Source organism: Monodelphis domestica, chromosome 2 (assembly GCF_027887165.1).
Source record: "Monodelphis domestica isolate mMonDom1 chromosome 2, mMonDom1.pri, whole genome shotgun sequence".
Lineage (NCBI taxonomy): Eukaryota > Metazoa > Chordata > Mammalia > Didelphimorphia > Didelphidae > Monodelphis > Monodelphis domestica.
The window spans coordinates 108,031,471-108,049,622 of NC_077228.1; the positions used below are offsets into that span (position 1 = coordinate 108,031,471).

Genomic DNA, 18,152 nt, shown 5'->3' on the forward strand with positions numbered 1-18,152 from the left:
CATGTTGTATAACTGTACTATGTAACTGGAGGAAATTCATTATTCTCTATGGTTCTTAACTTCTCCATCTATAGTGTAGAGTAAACCCTCCAGACTCAATGCTGATTTTTCTGGGCAATACCAAGTTCTGGGTGAAACACAGAAGGGAAACTTTGGGGTTCCCAGGCTCCCAGTTCTGTTCTCTTCTTCCCCTATTGATGGCTTCTCCCTCTCATTCTCTCTAGAGGATACTCCTTCTCTGTGAAAACCAACAATATTTCCTTTATAGGTGCATCCCAAACTGGGCTGCCTTCTGTCTTTTGACAATATCAGCAGCAAAACTAAACCCTTCTTTATCCTTCTTATCTAAAGAGTTTGACTTTACTCATAAAATTGAGATTGATGCAGTGAGGCAACACAGTGGATAGAGTATCAGGTCTAGAGCTGGGAGGACCTGGGATCAAACCTGAGAATTCTAAGACAGAAAGGGAAAGGGTTAAATTTTTTAAAAGGCACAGAGAGGTCATCGACTGTGAGCCTCTTCTTTCTCCCATGCTTTTATTCAGGTTCCTTCAGCAACATCTTTTGTTCTCTCCTGCTTTGCTCTGGCCCCAGAGGATGAGGTGGCCCTTCTCCTGGGCAAGACTTACCCCTTTACTTGTGCCTTAAGCCCATTCCCTCCTGTCTCCTCCAAGAGTTTGTCTCTTCAGTCCATCCCTCCTCTATATCATCCTCGGTCTCATCACATCTACTTGCTCCTTCCTTGTTGATTACAAATAAAGCTATGGCTTCCTCTATCATTATATGAGATTTCCTTTAACTCTGACACCTTACATTGCCTACTTCTCTCTTCCCTTTCTCGGATTGGGACTGATTCTGTGATTTCATCCATGCAGGGAGCTCTCAGTAAGGATCTCCTTCTACCAAAGCTTCTCTGCAATTCAGTCATTAAAAACAACAACAACGACCAAAAAAAAAACCACCTTTCTGCCTTTGCATCAATTCATAGAGTGTCTAAGACTCAGACAGTTCCTAGTTGTATGACCCTGGGCAAGTCACCTAACCCTCACTGCCTAGCCCTTACCACTTTTCTGACTTGGAACCAATCCAATAGTACGAATTTGAAGACAGAAGGTAAGGTTTTAAAAAACAACTACATCTTGCACTTTTCTATTTATCAAATCTTTTTCTGTAGGTGCACATTTACATTTGTTCTTCAAATAGTATTTCTATAGTTGTACATATTGTTCTATTGCTTCTATTCATTTCATTCTTCATAATTTCATTTAGGTCTTTATTTTTATATTATATATATTTTTTTCTTTGATCATTTCCAAGCATTATTCATTAAAGACATAGATCATTTTCTTTTCCTCCCCCCCACCACCCATAGCCGACGCGTAAATCCACTGGGCATTACATGTTTTCTTGATTTGAACCCATTGCTTTGTTGATAATATTTGCATTAGAGTGTTCATTTAGAGTCTCTCCTCTGTCATGTCCCCTCAACCTCTGTATTCTGGCAGTTGCTTTTCCTCAGTGTTTCCACTCCCATAGTTTGTCCTTTGCTTATGAATAGTGTTTTTTTCTCCTGGATCCCTGCAAATTGTTCAGGGACATTACACCTCCATTAATGGAGACGTCCATTATGTTCGATTATACCACAGTGTATTAGTCTCTGTGTACAATGTTCTCCTGGTTCTGCTCCTCTCGCTCTGCATCACTTCCTGGAGGTTGTTCCACTCTCCATGGAACTCCTCCACTTTATTATTCCTTTTAGCACAATAGTATTCCATCACCAACATATACCACAATTTGTTCAGCCATTACCCAATGGATGGGCATCTCCTCGTTTTCCAGTTTTTGGCCACCACAAAGAGCGCAGCTATGAATAATTTTGTACAAGTCTTTTTGTCCATTATCTCTTTGGGGTACAGACCCAGCAGTGCTATGGCTGGATCAAAGGGTAGATACTCTTTTGTCGCCCTTTGGGCATAGTTCCAAATTGCCCTCCAGAATGGTTGGACCAGTTCACAACTCCACCAGCAATGAATTAATGTCCCTACTTTGCCAATCCCCTCCAGCATTCATTACTTTCCTTTGCTATTATGTTAGCCAATCTGCTAGTGTGAGGTGATACCTCAGAGTTGTTTTTATTTGCATCTCTCTGATTATAAGATATTTAGAACACTTCTTCATGTGCTTATTAATAGTTTTGATTTCTTTATCTGAGAACTGCCTATCCATGTCCCTTGCCCATTTATCAATTGGAGAATGGCTTGATTTTTTGTACAGTTGATTTAGCTCTTTATAAATTTGAGTAATTAAAACTTTGTCAGAGGTTTCTATGAAGATTTTTTCCCAGTTTGTTGTTTCCCTTCTGATTTTAGTTACATTGGTTTTGTTTGTGCAAAAGCTTTTTAATTTGATGTAGTCAAAACTATTTATTTTACATTTTGTGATTCTTTCTATGTCTTGCTTGGTTTTAAAGTCTTTCCCCTCCCAAAGGTCTGACATGTATACTATTCTGTGTTTACCCAATTTACTTATGGTTTCCTTCTTTATGTTTAAGTCACTCACCCATTTTGAATTTATCTTGGTGTAGGGTGTGAGGTGTTGATCTATTCCTAGTCTCTCCCACACTGACTTCCAATTTTCCCAACAGTTTTTATCAAATAGTGGATTTTTGTCCCAAAAGCTGGGATCTTTGGGTTTATCGTATACTGTCCTGCTGAGGTCGCTTTCCCCCAGTCTATTCCACTGATCTTCCTTTCTGTTTCTTAGCCAGTACCAAATTGTTTTGATGATTGCTACTTTGTAATATAGTTTAAGGTCAGGGACTGCAAGGCCCCCATCATATGTGTTTTTTTTTTTCATTATTTCCCTGAATATCCTTGATCTTTTGTTCTTCCAAATGAACTTTGTAATGGTTTTTTCTAAATCAGTGAAGAAGTATTTTGGTAGTTCAATGGGTATGGCACTAAATAGATAAGTCATTTTTATTATATTGGCTCGTCCTATCCATGAGCAGTTAATGTTTTTCCAATTGCTCAAGTCTAGTTTTAGTTGTGTGGCGTGTGTTTTGTAGTTGTGTTCATATAGTTCCTGTGTTTGTCTCGGGAGGTAGATTCCTAGGTATTTTATTTTGTCTAAGGTGATTTTGAATGGGATTTCTCTTTCTAGTTTTTACTGCTGAGCTGTGTTGGAGATATATAGAAAAGCTGATGACTTATGTGGGTTTATTTTGTATCCTACAACTTTGATAAAGTTGTTGATTATTTCAATTAGCTTTTTGGTTGAATCTCTAGGATTCTTTAAGTAGACCATCATGTCATCTGCAAAGGTCTCCTCCTTGCCTATTTTGATGCCTTCAATTTCTTTTTCTTCTCTAATTGATACTGCTAGTGTTTCTAGTACAATGTCAAATAGTAGAGGTGATAATGGGCATCCTTGTTTCACTCCTGATCTTATTGGGAATGCTTCTAGTTTATCCCCATTGCAGATGATATTAGCTGTTGGTTTTAGATATATACTGTTTATTATTTTTAGGAATGACCCTTCTATTCCTATGCTTTCTAGTGTTTTTAATAGGAATGGGTGTTGTATTTTATCAAATGCTTTTTCTGCGTCTATTGAGATAATCATGTGGTTCTTGTTGGTTTGCTTGTTGATGTGGTCAATTATGTGGTTGGTTTTCCTAATATTCAACCAGCCCTGCATCCCTGGTATAAATCCTACTTGATCATGGTGGATGATCCTTCTGATCACTTACTGGAGTCTTTTTGCTAGTATCCTATTTAAGATTTTTGCATCTATATTCATTAGGGAGATTGGTCTATAGTTTTCTTTCTCTGTTTTTGACCTTCCTGGTTTTGGAATCAGTACCATGTTTGTGTCATAAAAGGAGTTTGGTAGAACTTCCTCTTTGCTTATTATGTCAAATAGTTTGTATAGTATTGGGATTAACTGTTCTCTGAATGTTTGATAGAATTCACTGGTGAATCCATCAGGCCCTGGGGATTTTTTCTTAGGAAGTTCTTTGATGGCTTGTTGGATTTCATTTTCTGATATGGGATTATTTAAGAATTATATTTCTTCTTCTGTTAGTCTAGGCAGTTTGTATTTTTGTATATATTCATCCATATCTCCTAAATTGGTGTATTTATTGCCATATAATTGGACAAAGAAATTTTTAATGATTGCCTTAATTTCTTCTTCATCAGAGGTGCTGTCCCCCTTTTCATCTTTGATGCTGTTAATTTGCTTTTCTTCCTTCCTTTTTTTAATTAGATTGACCAGTACTTTGTCTATTTTGTTTGTTTTTTCAAAGTACCAGCTTCTTGTCTTATTTATTAAATCAATAGTTCTATCACTTTTGATTTTATTAATTTCTCCCTTAATTTTTAGGATTTCTAGTTTGGTTTTCTGCTGGGGGGGTTTAATTTGATTGCTTTCGAGTTTTTTCATTTGCATTTCCAATTGATTGATCTCTGCTCTCCCTAGTTTGTTAATATATGCACTCAGGGATATGAATTTAACTCTGATTACCTCTTTGGCTGCATCCCAAAAGGTTTGAAAGGATGTCTCGCCATTGTCATTTTCCTCAATGAAATTATTAATTGTTTCTATGATTTCTTCTTTAACTAAACGATTTTGGAGTATCATATTGTTTAATTTCCAATTAGTTTTTGATTTGGTTTTCCATGTACCATTACTAATCATTATTTTTATTGCCTTGTGATCTGAGAAGGCTGTATTCATTATTTCTGCTTTTCTGCATTTGTATGCTATGTTTCTGTGACCTAATATATGGTCAATTTTTGTGAATGTGCCATGTGGTGCTGAGAAGAAGGTGTATTCCTTTTTATTCCTATTTATTTTTCTCCTTATGTCTATTAATTCTAATTTTTCTAAGATTTCATTCACTTCTTTTACCTCTTTCTTATTTATTTTTTTATTTGATTTATCTAAATTTGATAATGGTTGGTTTAAGTCTCCCACTAATATGGTTTTACTGTCTATTTCTTCCTTCAATTCTCCTAGTTTCTCCATTAGAAATTTGGGTGCTATATTATTTGGTGCATACATGTTGATTAATGATATTTCCTCATTGTCTAAAGTCCCTTTTAACAAAATATAATTACCGTCCCTGTCCCTTTTGATCAGGTCTATTTTTGCTTTGGCTTTATCAGATATCATGATTACCACTCCTGCCTTCTTTCTGTCAGTTGAGGCCCAGAAGGTCTTACTCCATCCTTTAATTCTGACCTTGTGGGTGTCAACCCGCCTCATGTGTGTTTCTTGAAGACAACATATGGTAGGGTTTTGGATTCTAATCCATTCTGCTATTTGTCTATGTTTTATGGGTGAGTTCATCCCATTCACGTTCAAAATTATGATATCATTTGTGGACTCCCTAGCATTTTGATATTCTTCCCTAATTCTAACCTTTTCTTCTTTGGCTCTACCTTTTAGTCCAGTGATTTACTTTGAATCAGTCCCCCTTGTCCCCTCCCTTGATGTTTCCCTTTTTAGTCCCTCCCTTTTTGTTCCCTCCCCCTCCCCCCTCTCTTTCCCTCCCTTTTTGTTTTCCTCTCCCCCTCTCCCCTTGGTTTTCCCTTCTCCCTACCCTTGTTGGGTAAGATAGAATTCAAGATCCCAATGGATCTGGATGTTTTTCCCTCTCAGAGTTGATTTCCCTGAGATTAAGGTTTAAGTAAAAAACCCTCACTTCCTCTCCTTCTTATACGAGTTTTCTTCCCCTCCCCTTCCCATGTGAATCTTTGTGTGAGAAAGATTATTCTATTTGGTCTTTCTTTACCCCGTATTTACACATTACATTTTCCCCACATGTTAGTATACCTAGATTGATAGAAATGTAGTCCTTATAGAAGAGAGTTTGAATAAAAGAAGAAGATAACTTTTTTCTCCTTTCCCCTTTCCTTAATATTTACCTTTTCAGGTATTCCTTGCTCTTTGTTTTTCGGTATCAAACTTTCCACAGAGCTCTGGTCTTTTCTTTGCAAAAAGTTGGAAGTCTTCTATTTTGTTGAATGCCCATACTTTCCCTTGGAAGTATATAGTCAGTTTTGCTGGGTAGCTGATTCTTGGTTGAAGACCCAGCTCTCTTGCCTTTCTGAAGATCATGTTCCATGCCTTACGATCATTCAGAGTAGAACTTGCAAGGTCTTGTGTGACCCTGATTGGCATTCCTTTATATCTAAATTGTCTTTTTCTGGCTTCCTGTAGGATTTTTTCTTTTGTTTGAGAGCTTTGGAATTTGGCAATTACATTCCTGGGAGTTGTCTTTTGGGGGTTTAATGTAGTAGGTGTTCTGTGAGATCTCTCAGTGGCTGTATTACCCCCTTGTTCTAGAATCTCCGGGCAATTTTCTTTGATTATATCTTGTATCATGATGTCGAGTTTGGTGTTTATTTCTGGCTTTTCTGGAAGTCCAATTATTCTTAAATTATCTCTTCTCCCTCTATTTTCCAGATCTGTCACCATGTCGGTGAGATATTTTATGTTCTCTTCTAATTTCTTGGTATTTTGGCTTTGCTTTATTAATTCTTGGTCTTTTACACGATCTTTGTCTTCCAGTTGCCTGATTCTGACCTTTAAAGCCTGGTTTTCCTTTTCAGTTTCGTCACACCAGTTTTGTAGATGCGTGAATTTCTTTTGCATTATTTCCCACTTTTCCTCCCAGAAGGCTTCCATCTTTTTGGTCATTTCTGATTCAAATTCTTCATGGCTTTGTGGAGAGTTTCCATTTCCTTTGGAAGGTTTCGTAGCATTTGCTTGTGTTTCCTCTTCTATCTCCGCTGTATTTTGTATTTTGGTTCCAGAGAATGTGTCCAAAGTCGCCCCTTTCTTCTTATTTTTCTTGGGATTTTGGGGCTTCTGTGCTTCTGTGGAGTTTGCCATCTCTGAATGGGGAGGATTAGCTTTTCTTATCTCTGTCTGGTGTTCAGAGACTTTAGTCCTGGGCAGATTGTCCATTCTGTGAGCTTTCCCTGAGTTGAACTGGGTATGCCTTAAGGCAGTGACTTTCACTGGAACTGGAATAGAAGGATCTGGCCAGGGGGTTACACTCTTCCCCGGTTCTCTCTGTTTCCCTGCTGTTTGGGTGCCCCCTCAACTCGGTCGGGTTGCTTTCTGGAAGTTGCCTTCAGAATAGTTGGCCCTGAGGCTGTCTTGTTGGCCCTGAGGGTTACTGTTGTTTCAGAGGACCCTGCTCTCTGAGAGGGGAGGGGCCACGACTTCCTGGAGCCTTGGACTCTGTGCTCCTAACCCTTAGGTCTGAGTTATCTCGGGATCTGGCTTTTGAGGGGGGCCGTACCTTTTGATCCAGGTCCAGGTCCCGGAGGAGGATTCCCAGGGTCTATGCTGTTTATCATTTTGAATTTCGGTGCCCTAGGAGCATATAGTTTGAGATCGGTGGGGAAGGGTTTCTGGACATCTGAACTTTAGCTTTCTCTAAGTCGCCATCTTGACCAGAAGTCCCCAGTCTTTCTTTATTTTTAAAATTAACCTACTCATCATTTCTTACTGTGCAGTAGTATTCAATGATAATCATATGCCATAATTTGTTTAGCCATTCCTTCATGATGGGGCATCCCCTCAGTATCCACATCTTTGCCAGAAATATTTTAGAACATGTACATTTTTTTCCTTTTTCCCTGATCACCATTGGGAAAAGACTGAACAGTGGTATTTCTGGATCATGGGGTATATGCAGTATTATAATTCTTTGGGCACATTCTAGACAATTCTCCAAAATGGTTGAATCAGTTCACAGTTCCATCAACAGTGTATTAATGTCTCCTTTTCCCATATCTGCTCCAACATTTGGCATTTTGCCTTTAAATCATTTTAACCAGTCTGATAGATGTCAGGTGCTATCTCAAAGTTGTATTGAAAAGTGGGTGTGGGGATAGCAAGCTAGCACAGTGGATAGAGTACCAGACCTGGAGTGAGGGGGACCTGGGCTGAAATTTAAACCCAGGTACTGATTAGTGGTGACCCTGGACAAGTCACTTAACCCCTATTGCTTAGTCCTTACGATTCTTCTGCCTTGGAATTGAGACTTGGTGTTCATTCTTAGAAGATAAAGAAGGTAATAGTTTTAAAAAACCAAGATGATTTAATTTGCATTTCTCTAAATTGTAATGATTAATATCATTTTTTCATATGGTTAGACATAGCTTTTATTTCTTCATCCAAAAACTCTCTTTTCATAACTTTTGGCCATTTATTAATTGAGGAATGGTTTGTATTCTTATAAATTTGACACAATCCTTGTTATATTTTAGACTTTTATACAAGAAATCATCTACAAAATTGCCTCTCCAATGTTTTATGTTCCTTCTTATCTTGGTTATGTTAGTTTTATTTATACAAAAACCTTTTAATTTAATTTTTTTCTTTTTTCAAATACTAAGTTACACCATGGTTAAGACCCTCTGAAAAGCCCACAATCTGTCACAGTGATGTATACTCAGACTTAACAACTCCAATTGTCAAATACTTGGATCAAGTCATTACCAGGTTTATTGCAAAAGGACCCTGTACATTTTTATATCAATTCCAGTACCTTATGATTCTTATTACCCAACCATGGAAGCATGCATCATGAACAGCAAGAAATATTGCCCATCCCTTCTGCATATTCCCTACCTGTCCCTCCTGAGCAACAGTGCTACTCACATTACAGAGGTCTGTGCAAAGTTATCTATTTTATATATTACAATATCTCTATCTCTTATTTATACATAACTTTTTCCTATCCATCAATCTGAAAGCTAATATGTTCCATGTTCTTCTAATTCCCATTAGGTCCAGGTCATGTATCCATTTTTACTTTATCTGGGTAAATAGTTTAAGATATGGCTCTATACCTATTTTCTTCCAGATAAACCATTGTTTAATAAGATTGAGAAAAAGAGAAGAAAACCAAATCACTAGCATCCAAAATGAAATAGGTGAATTTGCCAAGAATGGAAATGAAATAAAAACAATTTTAGGACTTACTATGCTGAATTACATGCCAATAAACTTAATTTTAGTGAAACAATGGAAGATTACTTACAAAAATATAAACTGCCTAGGCTAACAGAGGAGGAAAAAGAATATCTAAAGACACCTATTTTAGAAAGAGAAATTGAACAGGCTGTCAGAACCAGATTCATTTACAAGAGAATTCTGCCAATATTTAAAGATTAACTAATTGTAATGTTTAATAAACTATTTAGAAAAAAATTGGTAAAGAAGGGAGTCCTGATAAACTCCTTTTATGTTATAAATAAGATGCTGATATCAAAACCAGAAAGAGCAAACACAGAGAAAGAAAATTATAGACCAAAAAGACAGGAACAAAAGACAGAAGTCTGGTAAGAGTGAATAGCAAGGAAATAGGGAAATGAGGAAATTGACCCCAATGGTTCCATTATAGCAAGAGGCCAAAAGGGGCCTATGCCCTGTTATTGGGTTTATTAGCATCCTGGAGGTCTGGGGTTCTATTAGGCAAACTAGTTTTTATCTGCCAACCAGGATGAATACACAAAAGCATGGAGAAATTTACATGAACTGATACAAAATGAAGTCAGGTAAAATGATAGACCATGACTGCAACAATATAAATAAAGTAACCACAAAACTGTGTGGGGGGTAAGTTTTGCCAAACTACTAAGAACAATCTTGGTTCCAAAGAAAGGATTCGAAAAGACATTTCCCAGACAACTGTGGGCAGAGATGGGAAGGAGGTTCTTGTCCTCAAGCTCACATAGCCTTGTCCCTTCCTGTCTTTCCGGGTTCCTTCTACAGCATTCCTTCTTCCACACTTGATGGTCTAGCTACCCACTCACCAGTCCTCACACATGTTGATTCAGCTCCTTGATTTGTGCTCAGGTTGTCCTCCCCATAACCAGAATTCTTCCCAAGTCACCTCTGCCTCTAAGAATGTCTGATCTTCTTCAAGTTCGACTTTACTATTAGCATTCCAGCTACTAATGTCATGACCTCTAAGGTTACCTTATAACTGCTTTGTATGTATCTTGCATGTATCTTTGTATTATATATATATATATATATATATATATATATATATATTTCTTTGTATATATTGTTTTCTCCCCCTCTCACTTTTAAAATTTAAGATCCTTAAGAATTATTTTCCCCCTTTCTTTCTATTTTCAGTGCTTGCATAGTGCCTGACATAAAGTAGACACAATGCTTTTTCGTTAATTGAAATATTGCTTATAATATCATATGATTTTTTCCTTTTACAGGAGGCCTGATTTTTTGCAAACTGAACAGGAATGAATTCAGGTACACACAATTGGCAACCCCCAAAAATAGACAGAAAATATTTAAAATAAAAAATTTAATTATGATCAAAATCCATCCTATTTCCTGAAGCAACATAAAGTCTCATAGTAATTTGCTTAATCGGGCTCATTCTGACTCCAAAGGAAGTCATGTGAATTGTTATATTGTTTTGTGCCAAAGCCTTAGCTCCAACATCAGTCTATGTCCAGAATTCTTGTCAGCTTGGCTCAGTCAGGAGAAGACAGGAAAGATCTGGCACAGCAGGAAGGAAGGAAGGAAGGAAGGAAGGAAGGAAGGAAGGAAGGAAGGAAGGAAGGAAGGAAGGAAGGAAGGAAGGAAGGAAGGAAGGAAGGAAGGAAGGAAGGAAGGAAGGAAGGAAGGAAGGAAGGAAGGAAGGAAGGAAGGAAGGAAGGAAGGAAGGAAAGAGAGAAAGAAAAAGAGAAAGAAAAAGAAGGAAAATATGTAATGACTAGTGATCAAAACACCTTCAATGATAATTGTTTATAAAGTCTGAGTTTAGAGGTTAAAGCCTATAATGGGGGTAGGGGTGGGATAGCAAGAGGGTTAAGTACCTGAAGAGTGGGGTTAATAAATATTTATGCACACTCCTGGGATCTATAAAGCAAACAGAGGAAGAGGAAGAATGGGTGCAGGACAGATAGTTTCTGTCTTCCATCTGCCTTCATTTCCTGCCCCACACCCACATCCCCCATACATTACTTCTGACCCCCAGAGACCCCAGCTGGTTCTTCCAAAGAATGTTTCAATTAGGTCAGAGCTTTGAGACCAGAGATGAGCAGCTGGGCCTTGAAAGGAAAGAAAGGGCTCCAAATAGGGGCTTAATAACTACCCAGGGCCAGTACTGCGTGGGCGATCCCTATTGGAAGGAACAATTTTAATGAAAAGTGCTGAGAAATAAGTCAGAAGTTGGGACTTAGGGGGGCCTCAGAAGTGGGAAGGAGGAGATATTAAGAAGGAAGGTGCTGGTATTTTTTGAGGAACCTTGAAAGAATCATAATTCAAGTTAGGGTGGCAAGGATCCCATCCTTCTTCCCCAGGCTTCACTGGTCTTGGGGAAGCCCAAGAAAGTTGGAGGCAACCCTGACCTACCTTCAGAATGTTAGTGTCTGGAGGAATAATACTTCACCCTCACAAATGATGAGCTGGTTAACTTGTTAAAAAAAAAAACTTGGAAAGATCTATCTTAAGTAATGAAGGACAAAAGCAGTAGAACCAAGGGAATATTATATACAGTTACAGAATGAAATTTCAATATTACTGAAATGTTGAAAATGAGCCTGTGAATGTCCACCTCTAGAGAATGAACTGAAAAATAGAAATCCAAGAGTCACTCTACACACACACATATCTTTTTTTTGGGGTGAAATCTTCTATGATGTGAGTGAGGTAGGGAGGGGTTGAGATACTTGGAAATAAGTTCCATTAAATAAAAATTTTTAAGTATCTGAAGCAGATAGAATGAGTGAATAAAAATAGGGGCTGGGATAACACATTTGGTGGGGGTGGTGTTTAGTCATGTCTGACTCTTTGTGACCCTACTTGGGTTTGTTTTGTTTTTGTAAACCCTTCCCTTCCATCTTAAAATCAATTCAGTGCATTGATTGTAAGAAAGAAGAACAGTAAGGCTAAGCAATGGGGGTTAAGTGACTTGCCCAGTGTCCCACAGCTAAGAAGTGTCTGAGGCCATATTTGAACCCAAGACCTCTTGTCTCAAGACCTGGCTCTCAATCCACTGAACCACCTAGGTGTTAGAATTTTGTTGGCAAAGATACCTCAGTGGTTTGCGCTTTCTTTTTTTTATTTTTAAAATATTTTTCAATGTTTACATATTTTGTTCTCACCCCCTCTCCTTTTCCCTCCCCACACCTGCATCCAATAAGCACTTCCACTGGGTTATACAGATGTTATCACTTACACTTATTTCTCTATGAAATAGAGAAGAAATCTTTGGGCTGAAACAGGTTCCCCTGTAGCCACTGCTCTCTAGTCTCAAGCCAGAGGATTCAGTTATTGCAGCGAGTAGACGAGACACACAGATTTACACTTCTATTCCACATCTTATTCATTTTTGCAGTAAAGCAGTTTAAAAAAAAAAACTAAAATCCCAAATCATATAGCCATATAATCAAATAAGTCACTTGTTTTTCTTCTGTGTTTCTACTTCCACTGTTCTTTCTCTCAATGTGGAGAGCATTCTTTGTCATAAATCCCTTGGGGTTGTCCTGTATTAGCAAAGTCCATTATATTGTATTGTCTGTTATGATAGAAATTTGGTGAGACTGGGTCTGTACCCCAAAGAGATAATGGACAAAAAGACTTATACAAAAATATTCATAGCTGCGCTCTTTGTGGTGGCCAAAAAATTGGAAAACGAGGGGATGCCCATCAAATGGGGAATGGCTGAACAAATTGTGGTATATGTTGGTGATGGAATACTATTGTGCTAAAAGGAATAATAAGGTGGAGGAATTCCACGGAGACTGGAACAACCTCCAGGAAGTGATGCAGAGCGAAAGGAGCAGAACCAGAAGAACATTGTACACAGAGACAAACACACTGTGGTATAATCGAACGTAATGGACTTCTCCATTAGTGGCAGTGTAATGTCCCTGAACAATCTGCAGGGATCTAGGAGAAAAAACACTATCCATAAGCAGAGGACAAACTGAGGGAGTAGAAACACCGAGGAAAAGCAACTGCCTGACTACAATGGCTGAGGGGACATGACAGAGGAGAGACTCTAAACAAACACTCTAATGCAAATACTAACAACATGGCAATGGGTTCGAATCAAGGACACATGTGATACCCAGTGGAATCATGCGTCGGCTATGGGGGGTGCGAAGGAGGAAAAGAAAATGATCTTTGTCTTTAATGAATAATGCTCAAATGATCAAATAAAATACTATAAAATTAAAAAAAAGAAATTTGGTGAGAAATGTACAAAAGGGTAACATAAATAATTCAAATTTGTTGGTTGGGAAGGGGAGGAAGGAACAGGGGTTTATGAGAAAATCTACAGGTTATCTTATAAGCTAATGTCTAAAAACTATCTAAAACTATCTTTTTACGCTAAGCAGTAATTTTCCCCAATAGCCAAATATTACACAAGGATCAAATGGGCTAGGATCTTTAGTTGATTAGTGTCCAAATATATCCAGAGGTGAAATGTGTCTTCAATCTTCTTTACTCAAGTTGCCAGCAGCCAGACTCAAAGATTTCTTTCTTCAGTTGTTATTTGGAGAAAACCAGAAACCTGTTTTTCCCCAAATCTTCAACCAAGGTCCTTTCAGGAGAAAAGTTAGTCAGTTGAGGCATAGAACCTTTCCCCAGATCTCCAGCCTCAAGCTCCCACTATCTATTTCCTCCTTAAGCTCCAGTAGTTTCTCTTTTAATAATATGGATACTATACCATTTGCATATATGCTATGCATATATGTTGAGTACTGATATTACCTCTTTGTCTATACTGCCTTTTATCAGGATGCAATTACCTTTCTTATCTCTTTTCATCAGATCTATTTTGACTTTGGCTTTGTCAGATATCATGATTGTGACTCCTGCCTTCTTTTTTCTCAGTTAATGCCCAATAGATTTTGCTCCAATCTCTCACCCTTACCCTGTGTGTATCTACCTGTCTCATGTGTGTTTCTTATAGACAATATATGGTAGGATTTTGGTGTCTGATCCACTCTGCTATTAGCTTCCATTTTCTGGGTGAGTTCATCCCATTCACATTCAGAGTCATGATCACCACCTGTGTATTCCCCATCATTTTGATTTCCTCTCCTAGTTATATGCCCTTCCTTCTTTCACTATTTTCTTCTATACCAGTGTTTTGCTTTTAATCAGTCCCCCTAATCCCCACCCTTATTTTACTTCCCTTACCACTCCCTCCCTTCTTATTCCCTTTATAATTTTCTTTAGAGTCTATTGGATTCCTTCCCACCTCTCTTTCCCTCCCTTTTGGTACTCCCCCTAAGTTTTCTCCTCTCAACTTCCCTGTAGTGTAAAATAGAATTCAATACCCCAATGGATCTAGATGCTCTTCCCTCTCAGCACTGATTCCACTGAGAGTAAGGTTAAAGTAGTACCTATTAGCACTCTCTTACTTTCCTTCTTATAATCATATTCTTCCTCTCCCCTTGCCATGCACCTCTTTTTGTAGTATAATTTATCCTATTTTTCTTAATCCTTTAAATTTTTCTTGGTGCCATCTTCTATTTCCCCCCTTTCTTTTTTTTAATGTCATCTTAAATCACTTAGTACCCCAACTACTACCTATGAATAATTCCTCTAACTAATATGATAGTTAATACAGTTTTTGAGAGTTATAACTATCATTTTTTTCCATATAGGAGTAGAAATAATTTGACCTTACTAAATTAGCCCTTAAAAGAAAAAAAATTCCCTCTCTTTCTTGTTTACCTTTTCATATTTCTCTTTGAGTTTTGTATTTGGACATCAAATTTTCCATTTAGTTCTGGTCTTTTCTTTGCAAACACTTGAAAATATATTTTGTTAAATGCCCATAGTTTCCCCTAGAAGTACATAGTCAGTTTTGATGAGTAAGTGATCCTTGGTTGTAGACCTAATTCTCTTGCCTTTCTAAATATCATATTTTAAGCCTTGTGGTCCTTTAGTGTGGAGGCTGCCAGATCCTGTGTAATCCTACCTGGTACTCCTTGATGTCTGGATTGTCTCTTTCTGGCTTCTTATAAAATTTTCTTGTATGCTTGGAAGCTATTGAATTTGGTTATTACTTTCTAGGTGGTTATCTTTTGAGAATTTAATATAGGGGGTGATCTATGGACTCTTTCAAGGTCTATTTTGCCCTCTTGTTCAAGAATATCAGGTCAGTTTTCCTAGATAATTTCTTGTAGTATGATGTCAAAGTTTCTGTTTATTTCCAGGTTTTCAGGGAGGCCTGTAATTCTCAAATTGTCTCTCCTGGACCTGTATTCCAAGTCACCCATATTCTCAATGAAGTATTTCATATTTCCTTCTAATTTGTCATTCTTTTGAACTTGCTTTATTGATTCTTGCTGTCTTGTGAGATTATTAGCTTCTACTTTACCAAATTCTACTTTTTAAATACTGGTTTTCAGCAATGATCTTTTGATTTTCCTTTTTGGTTTGATCTATCCTACTTTACATGGCTTCCAGAAGGTGAATTCTGGTCTTCAATTTGCTTATCGTTTCCTTTGATTTCTTGGCTTCTGTTTTCAAGTGGGAGATGCTGTCTTTTAAACTATTATTTTCTTTTTGAACTATTTCCCAATTTTCTTGCCAACTTTTTTTCTATCTCTCTCACTTTGTTCATCATCTCAAATCTAAGCTGCTCAAGAGCTTATAACCAATTTCTATTTTGGGGGGAAGGTTTGGATGTGTTTTCTTGTTTGTCATCTTCTGCTGTCTCCTCTGTAGTCTGGAGTTTCTCACCATAGAAATTATCCAGGGTTAGAGGCTTTTTCTTGTTGTTGTTATTTTTTTTTGCGGGGGGGGGAAGGGGGATTGTAGATTGTAGTTCTTGGATGTTAGTGGCCATTGCTATGTTAGTTTTTACTTTCCATCCCAATCAGAAGTCTGAGTGAAGAGGGTAAGGCTGGTTTTTGTATCAAGCTACAGAACGGTTTTTGCCCTGAGGCTATTTTTCAGTCTCCACTGCATCTACTGTATGTAGCCTCTCTCTGCCCTATCTCTGTGCCCACTCTCCATGTTCCTCACTCTCCTGTGGTCCCAAGTCTCACTGTTCTCTGGGTTAAGTCTGTGGTGTCCTAAGCCAGCCCCTGAGAACCTAGCAATTGCCTTGTGCTCACTCTGACTCTGGCACTATAGGTGGAGTGGAGGAAGGGTGATCAGCTTATGCTTTGATAAGAGTAATTTTACTGCCTTAGAGTGTGGAAATGTCCAAACCCTGCCTACCTTCAAGGCTGCACCCTATGAATGAAGTCCTTTACTTGTCTGATTTGGGTTTTTGTCCTTTTGAGGTGCTTCATATCAGTAGGTGGTGAGGAGAGGAAGTCCCTTGCTTCTCCTGTGTGGCCATTTTGTCCTAGAAGTGGGATTGTCTTGTATTAGCAAACTCCATTACATTATATTGTTCCCCTATGTGTCACTTTCTGTGTATAATGTTCCCCTGGTTTGACTCATTTCACTTTGGTTCAGTTCCTGGAGATTCTTTCAGTTCATATAGAGATCCTTCATTTCATTATTCCTTACAGCACAGTAGTTTCTATAACCATGAAATACAACAATTTGTTCAGTCATTTCCCATTCAAAGTAACCCCCCCATTTTCCAATTTTTTTTTGCTGCCAGGTTATAACTGTTTTTGTACAAGTATTTTTCTGTGTCTCTTTTGGGTACAAACCTAGCAATGGTATGGATGGATCAAAGGGAAGATAGTCTTTTGGCACCCTTTGGGCATAGTTCCAAATTGCCTTCCAGAATGGGTGGATCAATTTACAACTCCACTAGCAATGCATTAATATGCCAATTTTGGTACATCCTCTTCAACATTCATTACTTTATTGTCATGTTGACTAATTTTCTAGGTGTGAAGTGATATGTCAGCATTGTTTTGATTTACATTTCCCTAATTATGAGAGATTTAGAATACTTTTTCATGTGCTGATTTTGATAGTTTTGATTTCTTTACCTGAAAACTGCCTACTCATGTCCCTTGACCATTTGTCAATTGTGAAATGTGCTGGGAGCCATCAGGCCACAACACCTTGACAAAGTCATGCATGGTAGCTAAGGAGGCCACAGAGTGACCCTTGGCAAGATGTGATTGCCCACTCAGTCCCCCTTACATTACCTCTCTCATCAGTGTCCCTTACCTATGGAATTGACATGATTATTATTCCCCCTAGTCTCAGAAGGAACAATGAAAGAGTAAGATACCTGTACCCTAATTCTCTAAAATATCACCAGAAGATCAGACCCTCAAATCCAACACCAAAAGACTATCATGGGTTAACTTTTACTTAGGTCCTGTGAATTTCAAAACTACTCAACCCTATTCAGACCATTATTTAGGAGATGGGATTTAGTTATTTCCTGCTCAATAACAATAGAGATACTTGGAATAACAGAATCAGGTCTTAGAAACTACAATCTCCACCCTACTCAGGGTAACAATATTAGGAAGGGCTGCAGCAAAACTCAAGATTTAATTATTTGAGAATATGGCCTTCAACAGACATGTGCAAAAAGGACAGACCTCTGGGTGGTCCTAGGTCAAGCTAGAGCCACCATTGGCACATGTGAGAGACAGAAAGTGAGGTAGAGGACAGCTCAGGAGTGCTCAGGACTTCCTGTGTGGAGGGAGAAAGGTGGTTGGAGCCTGGTGCTTGGAGTGGAGGAGCCCACAGACTGTTTCTCCATTTTGGTCACGTGAGTGATAGGGACTGATCTCTTTTCTTTGCCTCAGCTATCCAGGACCTTGGGCCTTTGGCTCAGCCTAACCAGAGTGGGTATTTAAGCCCTATTTCCTTCTCTCCCTTTTCCCTCTCTCTCTAATACTTTTCTTCTTCCTGTTTGTAATTAAAACACCATAAAAAAGGTTGACAGCTGACTTGAGTTTTCCTTTAGGAATTACATAGGTGAATTCCTTGGCTACCTTAAATTAATATATATAAGTCTTTTAAAGTGATTTATATATCACATTGTGGCTGACCACAGGAGTCTAACGAATTCCCTCAATAAACTTCCTGAATTTTCTTGCCTTTTTACTCTACTTTCTTTTCACTCAGTCCTTTTTAACAGCTAACTTGGCTTAAAGACACAGCTGCTAGAACAAGTGAATATTAAAAAAAAACTT

At 38.1% G+C, this 18,152-nt stretch overlaps 2 protein-coding genes across 4 annotated transcripts in view; one reads left to right on the forward strand and one right to left on the reverse strand.

Annotated features, from left to right (window-relative positions):
* LOC107651290 (uncharacterized) overlaps window positions 1-10,508 on the forward strand; it is a 171,989-nt gene extending 161,481 nt beyond the window's left edge. For both annotated transcript variants that reach the window (XR_008916168.1, XM_056815774.1), the window contains exon 4: window positions 10,266-10,508. The gene's annotated coding sequence lies outside the window, so the exon portion shown is untranslated. The remainder of the gene's footprint in view (window positions 1-10,265) is intronic.
* Window positions 1-18,152, reverse strand: part of LOC100017171 (renin-like) — an 81,753-nt gene that overhangs the window by 32,803 nt on the left and 30,798 nt on the right. The window lies entirely within an intron of this gene.